Source organism: Protopterus annectens, chromosome 13.part0 (genome assembly GCF_019279795.1).
Source record: "Protopterus annectens isolate FY-2018-M chromosome 13.part0, PAN1.0, whole genome shotgun sequence".
NCBI lineage: Eukaryota > Metazoa > Chordata > Ceratodontiformes > Protopteridae > Protopterus > Protopterus annectens.
In genome coordinates, this window is record NC_056747.1 from 1,056,394,601 (window position 1) to 1,056,412,677 (window position 18,077).

An 18,077-nucleotide genomic window follows, 5' to 3' on the forward strand; every position below is an offset into this window, starting at 1 on the left:
TTGCCACAGCAGTCCTGCAGGGCATCCTAGCCCCTCCTAGTTCCACTTAGTGCCTACCACCCTTACTTAGCTTTGGGATTCTTCCCATCTGTTATGACTGCAGCTCTATGCACGATGAACATAGTACAGTTTTGTACCTACCATAAATGTAGATGTTCGAGTGCTCATACAGCTGCAGTCCAGGTTTCCCTCCCTCCAACCCCTCTTAGGACAGGCCTTATGACAAACCCTTTTCTTATAACCTTTTGGGGTATTCTTTTATGGTGTATTTGCTTGCAACTACTGTTTTTGATTTATCAACATTGCATTTGTGTATAACATTATGTTTGCCTTCCTTCTGGGGGCACCTGACATCTGGGGCAAGAAAAACTGAAGAAAATGGCGTCGGCTGCCTCTTTTATACCCCTGCCGCACTGACGTCAGGGAGGAACTGACGACAATCGACGCCGGACCTAGACTTTGGAATTCGGCCGACCGAGGACCCGCCTGACGGCAGGATAACCCATCTGTTATGACTGCAGCTGTATGAGCACTCTAACATCTACATTTATGGTAGGTACAAAACTGTACTTTCCTCAGAGGGGCCAAAAATTTGTGACCACCCAGGAGAGCTCCAACCCCAGCCTGGGACCTTAACTTTGTTTTGGAGAAACTTTCTCTGCCTCCTTTCGAGCCAGCTGCTACTGCAGATTTAAAATTTCTATATTGGAAAACAGCTTTCCTTTTAGCCATCACTTCAGCAAGAAGGGTATCTGAATTACAGGCCCTTATGACAGTGGAGGCTTTCATCATCTTTCATGCAGATAGGGTGTCCCTCAGATACAATCCATCCTTCATGAAGAAGGTGGTATCCAGTGTGGCTCTTAAGTCCATTTGCCAACCATCTTTCCCAGTCCACAGAACAAAGGGGAACCGATACTGCATTCCTTAGATGTGCACAGGCAACTCAGATTCTACTTGGACAGGACTAAGCCTCAAAGGAAATCTGAACAACTGCTGGTAGCATTTGCTGCAGGGGCAGAGGGGAAGGCTATTTCAAAGCAAACCATTTCTAAATGGATAGGCCATTGCATACATTTCTGCTATAAGCACCATGGAAAACCTATCCTCCAGGAGATCAGACCTCACTCCACCAGGGTTGCATCTGCCTCTACAGCCTTTCTCAGAGGCATCCCTACCAGGGACATCCTAGAAGCTGCTACCTGGAGTTGTGTACATACTTTCACCAAGCATTATCATTTGCCAATTTTCTCAAAATCCAGATTTGGCTTTGCCACTGCAGTCTTGCAGGGCCTTATAGCTGGTCCTAATACTATCTAAATTCCTCCTCCCAACCTTAACTTTGGGAATCTACCCAAACATAATGACTGCAATAGTGAAACACGAAGAACATAGTACAGTTGTGTACACTTAACATAAATGTAGATGTTCGAGTGTATTCACTGTTGCTGTCCTGGTTACCCTCCCTCCAGCCCCCTAACTTCTTTTGGCTATACCTCTACTTTATTTTACTATGCTTAAAAGCCTTTTTGGTGTATTTGCTTTTATGTTGGAGGTATATCATTGTACTTTTATATTTAATTGCTCCCCATTTGGGGGGCACCTGACATTTGGGTCAAGAAAAACTGATGTAATGGCGTCGGCTGCATGCTTTATACCCCTGATGACCTGAAGTCATGGAAGAAGGGACAGCAACTGACACAGGACCCAAGACTGCTAATCAGGCCGACTGTGGGCTACTTGCAAGCAGATAACCCAAATGTAATGACTGCAACAGTGAATACACTCGAACATCTACATTTATGGTAAGTGTACACAACTGTACTTTTTGAGTTGTTGTCTTCAAGATTTCCTTATGTTTTGACTCTTTTCATTGTGCTCGCATAAAGATCTGTCCATCCGACACACACACACACACACACCAATAATGCAGTTCCTGAAGGGCATCCTCTCTGTTAGGCCTCCTAGGACAAACAAGACCCCAGCTTCTAAACTGAATTTTGTGTTGGAAAAAGTGTTTTTTGAACTATTTTTTCTCCACCTCTAAAATTTCTCTCTTAGGAAATGTGTTTTTATCTGATAGCCATCACATCTTTTAGGCGAATCTCTGCCTTGCACGCAGAGAGTCTTTCTTGTGGTTCTAGAAGAAATTGGGTGAACCTGTGCACTTGTCCATCCTTTATGCGAATACTCTTTGCAGGTGTAACCTTGAACAAAGTTGTTCATCTCCCAGTCTTCTCTTATCTGGCGAATAAGGAGAGTCTCTAGCAGTGCACGGACAGTTGAGGTCCTGCTTAGAATGAACTTAATCTTTTGGCAAAATCATATTAGCTGTTTGCCTGCTCTACCAAAAACAAGCAAGGATTGTCATTGGGAAAACAGTTGCTAAGTAGCTAATGCACTGCATTTGACTTTGTTATAGATTTATGGCAGGGCTCTGCAGAAAAAAGTCAGACCCATTCAGCAGTGGGTACTGACGAAATTCAGAATCCCATAAAGCAAACCTTCACTCAATCCAATATTAGTCATAGGTGACTCCATAGTGTGACATACTGATGCACTGCTCTACAGGCTGTACAAGAAAAAGGTTGCGGTCAGTTGCCTATCTAGTACCATTAATTGCTGCATCAAGAATCAATTCAAATTCTTGCACCTCAAGTACACATGTGACACAGTAATTATGGCTTGAGATGCATCTCCCTGGACTATACAAACAGAGACATGATCAAGCTTTTGGTATGTATCTGAGAGGCAGGTATGAACCTAGCCATGAGCGGCATTCTGGCGTCACCATGAATGATACTGCAGTGTAAGCAAATATTGATTTCAGCAATTGTCTTACTTTCTGGTGTCATTCTAAGGGGATACATTATGTATATTAACCTGGGAGGAGATGGTAAACCATCCTTACTGCTTTGCGAGATATGGACTTGTACCTGTACTCCGACACATTTTGTATATTGGCTAAAAACTTGTCTACCCATAGTACCCTTTTTAGTCAGTGTCATTCTTCCAGCTCATGTAACATAACAAAACAGAATCTGGGTAACATAAAGGTATTGCTGCTCAGTGCTAGAAGACTTAAAAAAAATCTACTCCTTACCCTGGAAACAGTTAAATATATGTATAGTCTTAAGAGACCAGCTTTAATCCCTGGCTTGGCAGCTATGTCTGTAATGGATACAGGCAACCTGTAAATCGTTCATCTCCAAGGCCCCTGTTTGCAAATGTTTGCCTCTGCTTACACTTATCAAGGGTAGCAGAACTTGTCAGAGATTTGGGATGCATGGCTAAGCTTAAAAAGGGCCTTGTGGTTGTTAGCCTAGTAAGCACCTATGAACCTATAAAGAGGAGCACTCCATCGGTGTTGGGATTTGGTGCCTACCACACATTCAGACCCCTGCATTAGATAAAGGCAATAAAGGTGGCGGGGTACACATTTTGTAAATATTTCACCTCCCGGCTGATTAGGCAAGACAATGACCTGGAACCCCTCCATGTCCAACTTACTGTTAACAAAACCCCTTATCATATAATTGCTAACTATAAGACCTCCTCATTCCTCTGCAGCCCAAAGCTGTGATCTAGTGTGAAGGCCCTCTGCCTTAAGCTAAATACCATTCTCCTAAGAGACTTCAGCTACTGCAGGTTAACTGAAGGATTTGTACATCTTCAAGCATGTATGCCAACAGATCTCTGGACTTCAATGCAGACACACTGGGCCATACCCCAACTAGGGGCAATAAAATTCTGGACTTGGTCCTTACTAATAAGGGGTAGCTTTGCTCCCACCTGTTATAACTTCCTCCTTGGTCAAATCAGCCTTGAAGGCAGTCCCATTCATCTCAAGACTGAAGCCAGAAGCATTTGACATTATCTCAGTATTCAGAGGCTATGTGAAGGTGAATTCTACTAAAACTGAATGATGACCTGACTAAAATTCAACAGGCTTTTCCATCCTGACAACCCACTGGATGTTCTTTGTGTTTCACTGTTGCAGTCATTACATTTGGGTTATCTGCTTGCAGTTAGCCCTCAGTCGGCCTGATTATCAAAGTCTTGGGTTCTGCGTCAGTTGCTGTCTCGTCTTCCATGACATCAGGTAGTCAGGGCTATAAAGCATGCAGCCGACGGCATTACATCAGTCTTTCTTGCCGTGCGGTGCAGAAGCGGTTCGCAAGTGCTGGTCAGCAGACTCTTGAAATTTTCGTTTTCGCGTTTCAGATCTGAAGTCTTCAACTAAGCTAGGTACCCCATTGGGAATCCTTTTTCTTGCTCTAAACCGATGTCAGTAAAAGTTAACAATTGTATTTCTTGTGGAAAGAAAATACCTCAAAGATTTTCATTCATACTGCATTCTTTGCTTAGTCCCAGACCACAACGTACCTCGCTGTCAGTTTTGTGCCTTATTCAAACCTCAAACTATTCGTCGTCTGTTGATTTTCGCATCTAAATATTTTGGCACTCTGTTCAATTATCCAGAAATGGCTTTGGTAAGCCACCCGACTACCGACATTCCAAAAAAAATGCAAAGATAAAGACAGACTGCATAGGTCCAAAGCTGCCGATGACTCTTCTCCTTAGCTAGTCGCCAGTTTGCCGGTATTCAGTGAGGCGCATTCGCTGCTTCTGATACCCACTACTTCAGATTCGCAGGTCTCTACTGAGACCCATTCAGAGTCCGGTATGCTATGAGCTGCTTCTTCGACTGTGGAACCTGCGGATGTCTCTACCTTGGATGGGTCCAGAGCTGCTGTGCAGGCACCGGCTTCTGAGGGTGTATTCAGGCCTACTGACTTGCATATTAAACCAGCTCCATCTTCTTCAAGGCCTAAAACTCTATTCGCGCCAAGAAAACCACCCAGACCACATGGTCAGACCTCTATGCCTAAAAAACAAATAAGAATGGCTGAAGACCTCATTACTCTAATCGGGGGACGCCAGCCTTCTCCTGAGACCTAGAACTGATTTTCCTTCTGATTCTTCTGATCAGGATTCTGAAATTTCTGTTTTCTCGACCAGGAGTTGCCCTCATCTACTTATGAGGATTCTGATTCAGAGGACTCCATTCCCTCTGCATCCCCTCCAGAGGACTTCTCTTTTGGAGAAACTTTGCATGCTCATAGGGAGCATTTCTGTTGGGAAAGCCAGGATTACTCTGACTCCAAAAAGAGGCTTAGGGAATTATTACTCCTACCTCAACACAGGCCTTTAGCTATCCCTCCTGTACTGGGCATTGTAGATGATGCCTTCTTGGAATCTAGCCTGGCCCCTGACACTGTACCTCCGGTTCCCAGAAAACCTGGCAGATATTAGAGTACCTGACTCTCACAAGTACCTCTTTAAGAATCCTACCTTGGATCCTGAGACCATTTCACAGGGACCCAAAGGCATTAAGGCTACTGCTGCCAAAGCCCTACCCCCTCTGATAGAGATTCCAGGGCTCTGGACAGATTGGGTAAGAAGGTATACACTTGAGAAATTTTGACCATTAGGGCTTTAAACTGCCAGTTTCATATGTTAAAGTATCAGCAGCATATTATTGGATGGCTTAAACAGAAAATTATGTTGATTCCTGACTGTGCTGAAAATAAAGAATTACAGGATTTAATGCATTCTGCAGAACAAGTTGGAAAACATACTTTGCAATGTGGTTTTGATTCATTAGAGACATCTTGCAGTGCTGCTGTCACTGGGTCTGTACTTAGAAGGCATGCTTGGCTTAAGGAACAATCTTTGCCAGATCATGTTAAAGCTGAATTACTGGATGCTTCCTTAAACCAAGACCACCTGTTTGGCAACAAAGCATAGTAGTACTTAAAAAGATGGAAGAAAAAGCTAAATCTATGCAAACTGTTAAAGATTTCCTGTAAGTACAGCCTCCCGGATTTAATTAGCACTGGCCTTTTAATAATTGGTCCTTTCCTACCTCTTCCAGGCCTTGTTAGTCCAAGCCCAGTACCAGGAGACCACCCAGGCTTCAGTCTCAAGGTACTCTCAGGCCTAAGCAGTGGGGGGCTCCCACTTCCAAAGCTGGAAGTAGTAAGACACCCCCCTATGGTAAACTGTCACAATGACTTAACTTTAAACCTTCTATGCCCTGCTCAACTGACTGTTCCTTTAGGAGGAAAGATTGCCTTGCATACAAAAAACTGGGAATTCATTACCCAAGACAAATGGGTTTTAAATATAGTTTCTCAAGGATACAGATTCCATTTCCACTCCTTACCAACCCCAAACGGTTGGCCAGACCTACCCCCAAATCAGTGGGCAGAGGCTGAAAAGCAGGTTCTCTCTCTCCTAAGTATCAGAGCTATTCAACCTCTCCCAGAAGAGGAATGGGGTCAAGGTTTTTACTCAAGACTTTTCCTGGTGCCCAGAAAAGACTATTCCTGATGTCCTATCCTGGACCTGTCTATCCTAAGCACTTTTTTTGGTAATCCCAAAATTCAAAATGCTAACACTTCATCAGCTGCTTCCCATGCTGGGAAAAAATGCGTGGTTTTCAACACTGGATTTAAAGGAAGCCTACCTGCACATCCCAGTAAGGGAATCTTGCAGAAGATACCCACACTTCAGAGCAGGCTGCATGCATTGTCAGTTCTCTGCACAGCCCTTTGGCTTATCTACTGCCCCCAGGGTATTCACAAAGTGCCTAGCTCCAGTCATTGCATTTTGCAGGTAAATAAATATTCAAATATACCCATACCTTGACGATTGTCTAATTCAGGCAGAAAGCCAGGACATACTATTAAATCATATGGCATTCGTAAAGAAATTACTAACTTCTCTGGGGTACACCATAAACAAAAAGAAATCACATCTAGTACCCTGCCAGCAAATTGTATTCCTGGGAGCAAGCTTGAATACGCAGAGAAACAAGTTAATTTGACAGCCTACTTCAAACTACTTGGCCACAAAGACCCAGCTATCTGCAAGGAAAATACTGCAAGTCCTGGGGTTCATGGCCTCTTGCATTCTTCTAATTCCATATGCAAGACTGTATATGAGGAAACTACAATGGTATCTAAAAAGCCTATGGTGTCAGCATTTTAAGGAACTAGAATCAATGATTCCTATCATTCCTTGCTTAAAGACAGAGTTCCTTTGGTGGGCAGAGGCCTGCCACCACAACAAGGGACTGCCATTCACTCTACCCCCTGCCGCACAAACCCTGACAACAGATGCATCAGACTATGCATGGGGAGGCTCACTTGGCAGGGCAGTGCATTCAGGGCAAATGGAACCCAAGTCAAATGCACCTGCATATCAATCAAGAAGAAATGTTAGCTGTACAGAATGCTGTAACAGCCTTCAAGGACCACATTCTTCCAGGACAATTATTGATAAAGACGGACAGCACTACTGTTATGTGGTTCATAAACAAGCAGGGGGAACCCACTCATACCCTGTCTGCAGACTAGCCATCACTCTGGAACACAGTCTTGAGCTACCAAGTGCACTTACAAGCTCAATTCCTGCCAGGCAAGCTAAAAACACTGGCAGACTACCTAAGCAGAAATCTCATGGACCCACCCAAGTGGAAACTGGAACCAAAGATATTCAACATTTTGAGAAACAAATGGGGGAACCCAGAGATAGACCTGTTTGCCTTCCCTCAGAACTACCAATTGGACAAATTCTGCACAAGGACACCCCACAGACAAGCTTGGAAAGTGGATGCCCTGTCCTTCACCTGGAAAAATCAGTTTATGCCTTTCCTCCTCTGCCACTCTTCTCCAAAGTGCTACTAAAGATAAAACAGGACAAACCAAGAGCAATACATATTGCACCAGACTGGCCACGCCAACACTGGTACCCCCTCCTGCACAGTGTGTCACTTCTGGAACCATGGCACCTGCCTCAAACCCCCTAATGTCCCAGCAGGAGGGCCAGATTCTGCACCCACAGCTTCAAACCCTGAACCTTGCAGCCTGGCTAATTACATGATCTTTCCGTTACCATCCCTCAGTAAGCAAGTGATGGATATCATTCTAGCGGCAAGGAGGTCTAGTACTAGAAAATCCTATGCTGAAAAATGGAAAAGATTCTATTCCTGGAGCCAAACTCAGGGGATGGACACAACAGTGCCCAATTTACAGCACATTTCTTCAATACTTAACTAAGATGCTTCACAAGGGCCTTTCCTTTTCTTCCATCAAAATTCATGCCTTGCCATTTCAGCTCATTATAATACAGAGCCACCCCTCTTCTCTCATCCACTGCTGAAGCAGTTCCTCAGAGGGGCCAAATGCTTAAGACCACCCAGGAGAGCCCCTACTCCAGCCCGGGACCTTAACTTTGTGTTGGAAAAGCTCACTCTACCTCCCTTTGAGCTAGCTGCAAATGCAGAGTTGAAATTCCTTTCTTGGAAAACAGCCTTCCATCTAGCCATCACTTCAGCAAGAAGGGTGTCTGAATTACAGGCCCTCATGGCAGTGGAGACTCATCATCTTTCATGCGGACAGGGTGTCCCTCAGGACCAATCCCTCCTTTATGCCCAAGGTGGTATCCACTCCATTCATTTGCCAACCTTCTTTTCTAATCCACAGAACAAAGGGGAACGAATACTGCACTCCTTGGATGTGCACAGACTACTTAGATTTTACTTGAACAGGACTAAGTCTCTCAAGAAATCTGAACTGCTGCTGGTTGCATTTGCTGCAAGAGCAGAGGGGAAGGTCATTTCAAAGCAAACCATTTCTAAGCGGATAGGCCACTGCATTTATTTCTGCTATAAGCACCATGGAAAATCTACCCCACAGGGGATAAGACCACGTTTCACCAGGGCTGCATCTACCTCTACAGCCTTTTTCAGAGGTGTCCCTACCAGGGACATCCTAGAAGCTGCTACCTGGAGTTCTGTACATACCTTCTCCAAGCATTACCACTTGCCAATTTTTTCAAAATCAAGAGCTGGCTTTGCCACTGCAGTCTTGCAGGGCCTTATAGATGGTCATAATGCTATCTAATTGCCTCCTCCCTTCCTTAGCTTTGGGCATCTACCCAAATGTAATGACTGCAACAGTAAAACATGAAGAACATAGTACAGTTGTGTACACTTACCATAAATGTAGATGTTCGAATGTATTCACTGTCGCAGTCCTGGTTACCCTCCCTCCAGCCTCCGGACTTCTATTTACTATACCTCTGTTCTTCTTTACTATGCTTAAAGCTTTCTGGTGTATTTGCTTTTTGTTGGAGGTGTAACATTGTTTATAACTGCTTCCCATTATGGGGGCACCTGACATCTGGGGCAAGAAAAACTCATGTAATGGCATCGGCTGCATACTTTATACCCCTGATTACCTGACGTCATGGAAGATGAGACAGCAACTGACGCAGGACCCAAGACTTTGATAATCAGGCTGACTGAGTGCTACCTGCAAGCAGATAACCCAAATGTAATGACTGCAACAGTGAATACACTCAAACATCTACATTTATGGTAAGTGTACACAACTGTACTTTATGCAGAATCCTTTTCTGCCAAATTCTGTGCGCATGTAAATAGCTGCATTGATGCATCTGTCCCTTGCAGAAGTAAATACAATTCCAATAGTGGAAACCTAATATAAACAGGCACTGTAGTAAAATACAAAAAAAAAAAAAAGAACTTTGCATGCAAAATGAATGTTGTTTTCAAGATCTCAATAACACACTTGCTAAACTTGACAAGAAACTCAGAACCCTACCAACACATGTGAGAGATGCAACCATATAGCCAAACTGGAGGCTAAGCGCTCTCAACTCAGTACTGGCATAACCAGTCAGGAGGAGAAGGAAACCACACTCACTACAATTCCAGTCTCACATAGACCTACCACGACAGCAAACCAAACACATAAACACGCAAAAACATACTCGGAGGCTCTAAATAAAAATCTGCCTAAGCAGCAGAGACCTCCAAAGCAGACACCCAAGCAACCGCTACCCCAAAACAAAACACATGCAACACATAGCTCACAAAGCCAGTGTGCCGAAAAGTCACAGCCCTTAAGGCTAAACAACACACCTGATACACTTGTAATAGGTGACTCTATCGTCAGGCACACTGACGTCCGCTCACCAGGGTGAACAAGGAGAAGGTCACGGTGAGCTGCCTGTCGGGCGCTAGGATCCACCCCATAACACAAGCACTCAGGTCACTCCAAGGCAAGTACAAATATGACTCAGTCATTGTCCATGCTGGTGTGAATGACCTGAGACGTATCTCCCTGGACTACATGGAAAGAGACATAGAGGAGCTCTCTGAGCATGTACCCCATGCCGGTATGACCCTGACCTTGAGTAGCATCTTACCCTCACCAAGAATGATGCCACAATATGAAGACAAGATGATCAATTTCAACAATTGGCTTAAGTATTGGTGTCATTCAAAGGGGATCCAATGCCTGTCAGCCTGGGATGACATGCTTGACAAGCCATGATGCTTCACTAGGGACGGCTTGCACCTGTCACCCCTGGGCTTTCGGATATTGGCAAAGGCTCTTGCCACCCCATAGTGCCTTTTTTAGGCAAGGCTCAAAAGACAAACCCACCTGCATAGGTATCACAAGGGATAAGAAACTGAGTAATGCTACTCAATGCCAGAAGTCTAAACCTCAAGATGCACGCACTCAAAACTCTCCTTAGCATGGAGAACATAGATATCTCTGCAGTAACAGAAACCTTGTTCAAGGCTCCCGAGAGCACCCCAGCACTACCAGGTTATACCTCATACCATGCTTTTCGGCCCCAAAACTTGGACCGAACCACAAAAGGAGGCGGAGTATCAATATTCGTCACAGATACCCACACCTCCAGGTTGGTGGCACAGCACAAAGCATCAGAGACTATCCATGTGCAACTAAGTGGGTAAAATTGCCTTCCAGTTTATAGCCTGCTACAGACCACCCTCCCAAACCCAGGAACCCTACTTGGCCTTCCTGAGAACACTGGAAAATATGAAGGTCTCTCCAAACACCATTATATTGGGCGACTTCAACTACCCAAATATAGACTGGGAGCATTACTCTAGCTCCAACACCCTAGCCCAAAGGTTCCTAGAATTTATAAACTCAAATGCTATGGAACAACTTGTTATCACTCCCACAAGAGGGGAAAACATACTGGACCTGATCATCACCAACATGGGGGCTCTATGCTCCAGACCAAAGTGTATCCCTCACTGGTAAGATCAGACATAAACTAATCTCACTGGATATTCACATCCCTACCCCCACCCCCTGCCCAGAAAACCACAGTGAAAAACTTCTCTAAAGCAAATTTCACACTCCTCAAAACCGAGGTGGAATCCTTCAAAGCCCCCGGGCCTGTGGAAAATACGTCCCAGACCGCAGAATCCTTTATAAATGCATTCTATGAACACCTTCAGGAATGCATGGATCATGCGATCCCAAATAAAACCAAGACCCAATCCTCCAAAGGCAGGCGTCCTGACTGGTGGACCCCAGCCATAAACAAACTATACAATAGGAGGAAGCTACTACATTATAGAGCAAAATCTCAAAAAGGGAAGGCGCATCTCTGATCAGTATTAGCAAAAAACTACGGGCACTCATAAAATCGTCTAAGGCCAGCTTCGAGAGAAAAATTGCACAGGACACTAAGGATAATCACAAGGCTTTCTTTAGTTATGTTAAGAACCTGAGTGGGAATTCCCAGATATGCTCAGAATTAGTCCAAAATGACAAAAAATACACTGAACCCACAGACATTGCCAACATCCTAGTTGACAGGTTCAGCGCAAACCTCTCCCCCCCCCTACCAAAAGGGCAAATATCTATCCCAGCAGAGTGCTGCCCCCCTGACATCTCAAATGCTCAGGTAAGAGCCGCCCTCTCCAAAGCAAAAAACACAGCATCAAGGACCAGACGGTGTCCCGGGCTGCGTCCTACATGAACTCCAAGAAGAGCTAAACCCAAACATAAAACTACTGTTCAATCTCAGCCTTACTACAAGATATGTACCCAAAGAGTGGCGTACAGCAACAGTGGTGCCTCAACGGATCCTGGAAACTATCGCCCCATAAGCCTGACTAGCTTGGTCTGCAAAGCTATGAAAAGGATCATGGACCTCATGTAAAGATATTGGGGACCTACAGACACTGGATCCTACCCAGTTCGGCTTTAAGGGCAGATCCTGCCTCTTAAACCTGGTCAATTTCTTTGAAACAGTCACCAAGGCCATTGACGAGGGGAAGGTGGTCCACACAGCCTACCTGGACCTCGCAAAAGCCTTCGATACCATACCCCACTCGGGCATTATAGATAAGCTCACCAGCTTAAATGTAAACCCCTATGTCACTAGATGGGTTGCAAACTGGCTTAAGGACAGAACCCACATGGTTAGAATTGCTGGCGCCATGTCAGACTCCAAACCAGTTACAAGTGGCATCCCACAAGGCTCAGTCCTGGGACCTCTCTTGTTCGGTATATATTTCTTGGAGGTACAGGCCAACATGGAAGGACTGTGGCTGACCAAGTTCGCAGATGACTGCAAACTAGGCACCATAATTGACTCTTCAGCCGACACAAGCATCCTACAAAAGGGCCTCATAGAAAGACAACTGGTGCCAGAGCCATGGCCTCAAGCTAAACGCCAAAAAGTGTATAGTCATCCCCTTTGGCAAAAACAAAGTGCCCACAAATTACCACATAGGTGGTAATCCATTAAGTACGGAATAAGTAATTAGGGACATGGGGACCCAAGTTGATAGCAATCTCTCATTTGGAAACCACGTGGCCAAAGTGGTTAGAAAAACATTTTATATAGCCCAACTAATCATGAAGGGATTCACATCTAGATCAGGAGAGGTCATCGTGCCTCTCTACTCATCCCTCATCAGGCCCATAATTGAGTACAGTGCCCCTTTTGGGATGTACCTTACCAGACACCTGCAGCAACTGGAAAGACCCCAAAAGTACCTCACCAAGAGGATCAAAGGGCTCAAACAGATGCCATATGCTGCCCGGTTAAAGAAACTCCAGCTCTACTCAGTGGCATACCGCCTGCTCAGAGGCGATCTGTGCCTGACGTATAAAGCCATGTCCAACCCGGAATTAATGGACATGCTGCTCCTCAGAAAATCCAAATCCCATCGAGCTACGCGCTCGAGGGACTTGAACCTCAGCACTGAAATAAATAGGACATGCTGGAGCAGGCATGGGCAAATTATGGCCCGGGGGCCACATGCGGCCCGTTAAACATTTTGATTCAGCCCGCCAAACTTGAAAAAATTTAATAAATTAACCTTGTTAATGTTTTATTTCCCCTGCAATTCTGATGTTTCCTCACTAGATGGCGCACTCTAGATATATTTGCTTTGTTGAGGTGACCCACCGCCCCTCTATGAAGATGAGCGGACAAAGGAAAGTGGACAGAGAATGTCGAGTGTTCAATAAGGAGTGGACAACTAAATATTTTTTCACTGAACACCGATCATCTGCTGTTTGCCTGATATGCCAAGAAACTGTGGCGTTTTTTAAAGAGTATAATATTAGCCGTCACTTTGCCACAAAGCACGCTAATTATGCTAGCAAGCTCTCAACAAAAGAACTGGAAGCTGCTGCTGAGAAGTTGGCAGCTAATTTGAAGGCTCAGCAAAGTTTTTTTCACCGTCAAACTGCCATTCAAGAGTCAAGTACCAAGGCCAGTTTTATGCTTTCATTCAAAATAGCAAAGGCCAGCAAACCATTTTCTGAAGGCGAGTTTTTAAAAGAATGTATGGTAGAGACAGCAGGTATTTTGTGCCCGGAGACCAAAGACAAATTTGAGAAAATCAGTTTATCACTGCGGACAGTGACTCGCCGTGTGGAACTAATAGATGAAGATATCACCAGCAGATTAAACAAAAAGGCGAAGTCATTCACTTTTTATTCTTTAGCACTGGATGAAAGCAATGATGTCAAAGACACTGCTCAGCTCCTCATTTTTATCCGAGGAATCAACGAAACTTTTGAAATAACGGAGGAGTTTTTGACAATGGAGTCTCTGAAAGGACAAACACGTGGAGAGGACTTGTTTGAACGGGTGTCTGCTGCCATCGAAAACATGAAGCTTCCCTGGAGTAAGCTTGTTAACGTCACCACAGATGGATCTCCGAATTTAACGGGAAAAAACGTTGGCCTGCTGAGGAGAATCCAGAATAAAGTGAAAGATGAAAACCCTGACCAGGATGTCATTTTCCTCCACTGCATCATCCACCAGGAATCTCTATGTAAATCGGTGTTGCAGCTGAATCATGTTGTGAATCCTGTGGTGAAACTCATCAACTTCATACGCGCATGGGAACTTCAGCACCGTCAGTTCATTGCGTTTTTGGAGGAAACTGATGCGGATCACCAGGACCTGCTTTATCACTCCCGTGTCCGCTGGTTGATTTTGGGCAAAGTGTTTCAATGAGTGTGGGAGCTCAAAGGGGAGATTGGCGTGTTTTTGGAACAGCAGGGGAAGACTGATGAATTTCCTGAGCTGAGCAACAAGAGCTGGATGTGTGACTTTGCTTTTGCTACGGACGTATTTTCACACTTGAATGAGCTCAACGTGAAACTGCAGGGGAAGGAGCAGTTTGTGCATGACATGTACACAAATGTGAAAGCCTTCAAATCCAAGCTGGCTTTATTCTCCAGGCAGATTTTGAACAAGTCATTCACTCATTTTCCTAGACTAGCCACGCTGAAAGAGGCCGGAGCAAAAGTAAAGAAATACAGTGAGTCACTGGATGCACTGCACGGAGAATTCTGCCGTCGGTTTTTGGATTTCGACAAAATTGACAAGTCACTTCAATTGGTGGCCTTTCCTCTGTCACAAGACCCTGAAACAGCTCCAGAGGAGCTTCAGCTTGAACTGATCGACCTTCAGTCCGACCCTGCCTTAAAAGAGGAGTTCAGCTCTCTGAAACTAAATGACTTCTATGCTTCACTCAATGATGCCGCATTTCCAAATCTAAGGCGAAAAGCGCAGATGATGTTGGCTTTGTTCGGCTCTACCTTCGTGTGTGAACAGACCTTCAGCGTCATGAACATCAACAAAGCCAGCCACAGATCCAAGTTAACAGACCTACACCTCAGATCCATCCTGAGAATCGCCACAACAAAACTAACTCCAGACTTTGATGCGCTGGCTAAAAAAGGAGACCAACAACACTGCTCCCATTAAAATGTGTGTGTCTCCGTGATACGCACGTTGTTAAAATAAACAGTGTGAGCAGATCAAATATAATGCTTCACAGACTGACTTGCTGCAACTGTTTCGTCCTTGCACTGGTCGTCGTTGACTTTTGGCACCGGGGAAACAAATTGAATAAAAGGAACAGGACAAGTACATCTGCATCTCCTACTGTTTTTGAAAAAAAAAGACAGGAGGAGTGTGATGGTGATATCCCGAAGGATAACAGAACTTTCAGTGCTTTAAAATAAAATGGTCATTTATTTGATTTTCAGTGTTTAAAGACTCATTTCGAAGTCAGAGATTTTATTGTAATGCTTTTCTTCATTTTCATTGGAAATTAAAGCACATGTTTTCTCCATATCCCAAGATGTGTATTTTTCCCCCAATGAGGTGATGTTTTCAAAGCATGCCATCTATCTGCTCCTGTTCCGGCCCCTTTGTCAAATGTTAGAACTCAATGTGGCCCACGAATCAAAAAGTTTGCCCACCCCTGTGCTGGAGGGACAGATTCATAACCCAGAGGCTCCCTTCACTCTGGAACAAAATCCCAGTCCAGGTTAGGCAGAGTCCCTCATTGACTCTCTTCAAGAGGAATCTTGATGAGTGGATGGGAGATCGTAGGTTTACCCCGGGTATCACTTCTGTGTCACTGTTAGACAGAGGCACAGTATACTAACCTCGAAAAAGGGCATAGCAAAATTAATTTAAAATGGGTGGCGAAAGCCAAACACACTCTGGCTAGGCTTATAAATGCCCTAGGGCAGATAGCCTAGTATGAACCTATGAACCCTGATCAAGTCAACCAAAGGCAGATATGAGGCAAAGGATAACCACAAAGCCTTTTTTAATTGTTAGACGCCTCAGAAACAATGTCCAGCACTGTGTAGAGCTGTTAAGTGTGTCACATAATCAGACCCAAAGGGTACTACCAATGAACTAGACTAACAAACAAATTTAGCTGACACCTCACCCCATACCTGCATCTACACCCCCTCAAATCTAACAAGAACAAGTCCTCAAGGAGCTATCCAAGACCAAGAACTCTACTTTAGTGGGGCCAGATAACTTACCGGGCTGCTTACTGGTTAGCCTGAAACCTGACTTTAGACTTGTCTACAGGATTATTCAGTATCTGCCTCCAAACAGGCTTTGTGGTGGATGAATGGGGAACAGCGAAAGTCATCTCCTTACACAAATTTTTGGATTCTGTATAATTACAGACCCATAAGCCTGATCAACCTCGTATGTAATGCTATGGAAAGGATCCTTATAGAGTTAATAACTAAGGAAATAGGAAATCTGCATACTCTTGACCCAAGCCAGTTCAGATTCATCTAGGGCAGGTCCTGCCATCTTAACCTGATCAACTTCTTGAAGAAAATTACTGAAGCAATGGATGAGGACAAATCAGTACACATCTCATACCTAGACCTCACAAAGACATTTGACAACATCCCACACTCTTATCACTCACAACTCTCACAGATAAATGTAAATACCCATGTAACTCTTTGGATAGCAAACTGACTCACAAATAGAACCCAGGAAATAGACATGTAGCTCTACCTTCTCCAAAAGACCCTAAGCTATTAATTTATTGATTGATTTGCATTTATTTACTGGAAGAGTCCAACTGGAAAAGAAATCTGCCACCTTTCAGAGGTCCAGGGAGAAAAGCTCCTTAAGTACTTAAAATATTAATAATAGTGTACATATTGAGTAGATTTGATTGTTATGGTGGTGTTAGAAAATGTGTATTTGAATATATGAGAAATGCTAGTTTAAAAGCAAAGTAGTATATAATGCATTTTATTCTATTGATCATATAACAGTACAGATTAATTTATGTGTAAATGTAAGTAGTTTTGAAACTGCAGTGTGGCTTGAAAGCTGATCTTTGACCCTGGCAGAATGCTAGCTTAGCAAGTTTTAATGTTTATGCTTTTCACAAGTGATTATCTGCTGTGTCAGGAAATTTGTGTGAAATAATGAAATCTTCTGCTCTTTCCTGTTGGAATGATTTGGCCTTGTATATGTGTTACTGAGATAGCATGCAGCTGTGTGAGAAAGTGTAACAGAGAACAAAGACGTGTATTAAAAGACTGAATCTGCTATTGTATTCGAACTGATATGAAACCTTGAAGAAGTAACTTTACAGAAAGACATTATGTCTGACCAGCTGGATAGCAAGGCCGTATTGTATCTAGAGGAAAAGTTTTTTTTAAATATACAGCATCAACAGTTTTATGAATAAAGGACTGTAAGCTAAAGTGATGTAGATGCCCTGTGACATATCACGTCAGTAAGGTGGGCATAGCTTAAATGTTAAACCTATATAAAATTGTGTGCTTCCTGTTTCATGTCAGACAAAATTCTGTACTTGTACGTTTTTTGCCTCCTGGTGTACACTAGTAAACTTTTGAATCTGAACCTCCTGTGTATTGAATTCTTAATTTTATTTAACAGTTTGGTCCTTCGCAGACGGAATTCCCTTGGTAAGCCGCAGATCAGAGGGTATCGGTGGTCGAATACTGCGCAGGAGAAGTTACCGAAATGGTTGTTCTTGAGTGAAAAGACCTCCGACTGAATTGTCGTGTAAAGAGGCTGGCCACTTTCTGATCTGTGGCCGAAAAGCGGAACTTGGACAGTTCAATACCGGAGGCTCAGGTAGGAAGAATTTGCCTTTTTTCTGTTTTAGATCAGTGACTAGGTTACAGTATATTGTTGTCAAGATTTGTTTTGCAGATCAGGGACAAAAGGAAGTACTGTATATTTGGTCATAGATCAGGTTAACAGAATAAGGTAGGCAGTTAAACTGTGAACAGGAACTGAGAACTTGATATCACGTGATAAAAAAGGGTTACATAACATTTTCTTTGACATTGGTAATCAGTGCACTAAAA